This window comes from Bidens hawaiensis, unplaced genomic scaffold (genome assembly GCF_021521415.1).
Source record: "Bidens hawaiensis isolate Kalapana, Puna unplaced genomic scaffold, B.hawaiensis_p1.1 tig00037209_1, whole genome shotgun sequence".
In the NCBI taxonomy this organism is placed as follows: domain Eukaryota; kingdom Viridiplantae; phylum Streptophyta; class Magnoliopsida; order Asterales; family Asteraceae; genus Bidens; species Bidens hawaiensis.
In genome coordinates this window covers 7,021-11,696 of record NW_027496486.1, presented here as the reverse complement: position 1 = coordinate 11,696, position 4,676 = coordinate 7,021, and positions in this window count along the sequence as shown.

The following is a 4,676-nucleotide window of genomic DNA, read 5'->3' as shown; positions in this document are numbered from 1 at the left end:
ATATCATAACTGCCTAATTCTACGGGTAGAATGTCGATTGGAAACCTATGGGTTTCTAACAGAATGTTGCAGTTTCAAACAACTTTACTGGTCTCGATTAATTTTCCGTTAGCTAATTCGATTGAATAGCTATTGTCTAATTTACTAGGTTTAAAACCAAGAAGGGGTTCGAATTGGTTTGAAACAAAGCTTAAATCTGCTCTGGTATCGAATAGTACATAAGCATAGGATTATTAACGAGAAACGTACTGGTGACTACTGATGAGTCTTTCCGGGCCTTCTTCGTGTTCATTTCAAACGCTTTGCCCCTAGCGTTTTGACCCTTGAGTTTGGGTCAGTCCCTTCTGAAATGTCCTACGACACCAAATTCAAAACGTCTGGAAGTTTGGCTTCCCACAGAAGTTTCTATCCTTGTGTAACAGTCGCGGGCCACATGGCCGAGTCGATTGCATCTGTTACACTTCCAACATTCTGTTACAAGTGGATCCCTGTCCTGAGCTTCCTCCTGGTCCTCTTGTGTTCGTTGCAAACATCATTCAAGCACCTTGGTTTCTCTTGAACTGTCTTCCTGAGTTACAATTTCACTTCCATTTGAGTTCTCTGGGTTTCTGCTTTTCGTTCGGGTTCGGCGGTGGCAGCTTTCTCTCTGGAATCTTTCTGAGTTCCCATTCAAACCGCATTATTAATTAAAGATTTTTCTAGTTCTCGGGCTGACTGGATGGTGGTTGGTTTGGAAGAGGTGACCATTTCTCGGATCTCGAGAGCTAATCCCCAGATGTACCTCTCAATTCTTGCATATTCAGGCGTAACCAGTCGGGGTATCAGTCGTGCCAATGCGTTGAAACGGGAAGTATATCCTCCGATGTCAGCACCTTCCATCTTTAACTGCCAGAAGTCATATTCAATCTTCTAGAATTCATTTCGGGGACAGTATTATTTTAACAACATTTCTTTCAGTTCTTCCCAGGATAGACGGTAAGAGGCATCTTCTCCAAGATTTTGAATTATGTAGTTCCACCACTCTAGTCCCTCATCACGGAATGAACACACTCCATATTTTATCCGTTCAAGAGGAGTGCAATCACTGATTTTCATGACAGATTCCATTTTCTCGATCCATCGGATAATTTCCAAAGGTCCTTCGACACCGGTAAATTCATTCAGTCCGCAACCTTGGAAAGTTTTGTATGAGAACACGCGTACCGTACTACCCGAGGGATTTCGTTTAGATATTCGGTTCTAGGAGTTCCTCCGTTTATGTTATTAGTTGTGTTTGGGGGGTTTAAGTTGCGGTTAGCCTCATATTGCTCGAGTGCTGTATTCACATGTTGAGAGATTAATTGAGCTAACTCATCTTGAGAAGATCGTAACCCAGACGCTTGATTGGTATTCGTTCGTCTTGTTTTAGGCGCCATGTTTTCTTTTTAGGAAAAGAATATAATTTTGTTAATTTTGGAAAAAGAAATATTTTCTAAAGTTTTAAGACATTAAATAGCATCATTCATAACAAACACACACACACACACACACATATATATATATAATCATCCAAAAGAGGGGGTTATATAATTACCAAAACCTAGAAAATTTAGGTGTAGTACATACTACACCTTTAACCACTCATCAAAGTTCACAAGTACCTACAAGGTTATCACAAACATCCAAAAGACTACATGTTCACAAGTTAAGTTACACATCATTTTACCCAAACTACCAACACTACTTGTGAGCTCGATCTAATGCAAGCTCATCAAGTAACATACACAGGGCTCGATCACCCTATTCTTCATTGTCGGTCCCGTTTTGATCACTCAATCAATCACTATTAATATCGCAACCCACACTGTAATGTGTCGCCAAGAGGGTTAACGACTTGCTATTTTAGGTAAGAATAAAAATATGTTAACGGCGGAATCACTAACACACAAGATTGTTGCTTCAATGCAACAGACACACACATTAACTCAAAAGATTTCCATTTATAGAAATATTCATACAAATGAAAATCAATTAGGGTTTCTGTAAGGAATGTTTATTCGTACAATTCTTAGGACAGCCATCACACTAAATTCAGGAATATTTAGTAGGTTTGAAAAGTGTAAAGGATTATCCGTTCTCTGCTTATCATTAGGAGGCGTGCCCTAGATCATTCTATTTATAGGCCTGCCTCCTGACAGCTGTCCTATCTTCTAGAAACCCTAATGATTGATACATAATCATAAAAACATAATACAAAAGATTATAAGTGTAAAAACAAGTCTTCGAGTAAGCTTTGCATCTTTTGTCATTTCTGAGTAGACTTGGTAACCAAAGTGTGCTGGGGAACAGTTCTCCCGGTAGACTTTACTTAGAATATTTTCCTTAGAAAATATTCACCTAGAAGACATCAATCTTTTTGACCATAGAAAACTTGGCTTGATATGGTCCTAAGAGCAAACTATTCTTCATGAATCTCTTCAACTCTTTGTTAATGAATAACTTATTGAGCAAACTCAAGTGTGCTGGTAACACTGTTTGACTTGTGTTGATAGCATTGTAGCCTGCTCGGAGTAGAACTTTGCTAGAGAAAGTACATAGAATATTTCTTGATCAACTTTCTACAAGCATGCTCGGACTACTGTTTATTAATCAAACCTTGCTAGATCTTCCAAATACTTGGCTTCATAAGCTTGGTTTAGTCAAGGGTTTGTTAGTAAGAAAACTATGCTCGACTGAAGAACACCTTTGCTAGACAAAGTGAACGCTGCTCGGATTCACACTTAAGAAGACTTCAAGAAGATAATCTTTCTCGGAGAGCAAAATACCTTGCTAGGACAAGTAAAACCTTCCTAGGAGGTCCAAGTGTGCTCGGTATCCATACTTAGCCATATTTGAGGAGTGTTGAGAAGATTCCAATCTCCCTTAAGTCATATCATGTCAAATCTTTGACCTAACAATCTCCCCCTAGATTGGAACACCTCAGTTGTACCAAAACACCCTAAGGTTACATACACATAGTCAAAAATACACATCAAATAAAAGTCAAATTACATAACAAAGTCAAAATATTACAAAGTTCAAATTCTGTCCATAGACATTACAAAGCAAAGCCTAAGCTAAAATAGATCTTCATCATCTTCTGGAGCTTGAGGCTGCTTGTCTTCTATTCACTCTTACAAATCATGCCTTTTCCTAGAAGATAAACAATTTATGTTGATGAGGATGGTTCACAGGAAGTTTCCATTTCATTATGTCTTTCAAATCTTTATCTTGTAGAAAGGTCAGATCTTCATCAGTCTTGATAATACCCAAGATAACTCCATCAGAGTTGCGAAGAATGTAGGAATCATCATTTCTGTTGTAGTCAATTTGGGTAATCCTACCATTCTTCTAGAATTCATGGTTGGGCCTTGTCATTTGCCTTCTCATACTGATGCAAGTGTTCAAATTGGAAAGTGGGTTTTTATTCTTGATTCTTGAGATGTAGCCAAATTCAGCATGCTTTATGTCACTGAGTTTCTTGGCTCTCTTTGTCTTTTCATACTTGGAAAAGTTTCACTTCCTCTTTTGTTTCAACAAAGGGAATAGCATCCATGCTTCACTTCTGAGATACTTGGACAGCTCATTTTGTTGCCTACCTGCAAGTTTGTTCCTGTTGTGGTAGTCATACAACTCCAGAGTTGCCATCTTTTCAAGTTGCTTTTTCTTGCAGTCTGCAAAATCATCTTTAAAAATAATCTCTCTCAATTCTCTACGTTTCATTATCACTTTCAATGTGTGAGAGACAGAGTCATAGAAGAGCTTTATTGGTAGGTCCACATCAGTTGGTGGCCTTTCTTGTCTTTGTGGTTCAGCTCTTCTTGGCTCATTTCTTGTTGTAGAGCTTTGTCCTCTTGAAGCTGAGGGCCTTGATGGAAAAGACTTCATAGGTTTAGTGGCCCCCACTATTTCAAATTTCTTCTTATACATGGAGATCACCATCTCCACTGGCATATTCAACAGATCCAGAAGATATTCACCTCCATCTCTGAATAATCTTCCAATCATATTCATCATATTTTCATCCACAAGCTGACCGGCTGGTACAAACCTTACTCCACCAGGTACAGCAACAAAACTTCTGGGGTTCCTTTCCTCTTTTAATAATGTCTCCCATTCAGCCTTTTCTACATGAAACAACTATTTCAATTGTGCTTTTCCCAGCATATCGAAAGCATTTTCTTTCATACCCTTATTTTTCATTATTCCTTTCAGGGTCTTGATCATCTCCTCATCTTCCCATTGAACTTTGTATTCTATAGGTTCTGGTTTGACTTGTTCAGGGATAGTAGATTTTGAGGTTTCAGCTCTTTCCATATCATCTTTTTCAATTTCAGACATGTATAGAGCCAGTTTGTCTGTTCTGCTCATACCTTCAAGTTCACTGAGTCTCCCCCTTGCCTCCATCAATCTGTTCAACAGCTCCAACTGCTCATTTTCCCATTTTTTTTCAATCTTACTCTTCTCAGCAAAAGTTACAAGTCTTGGTTTCTTGGTAGAAGTTTCTGGTTGATCTTTCATGGATAGTCTTCTAAAATGAGATTCAACCTTTTCTTTTGTCAAACTGTCAACCAATTCTGGAGCCATTCCTCTATCAATAAAATATTTACACTTTCCACCAAATCTTTTTGACAATTCATTGATCTTTTAAGTATGTT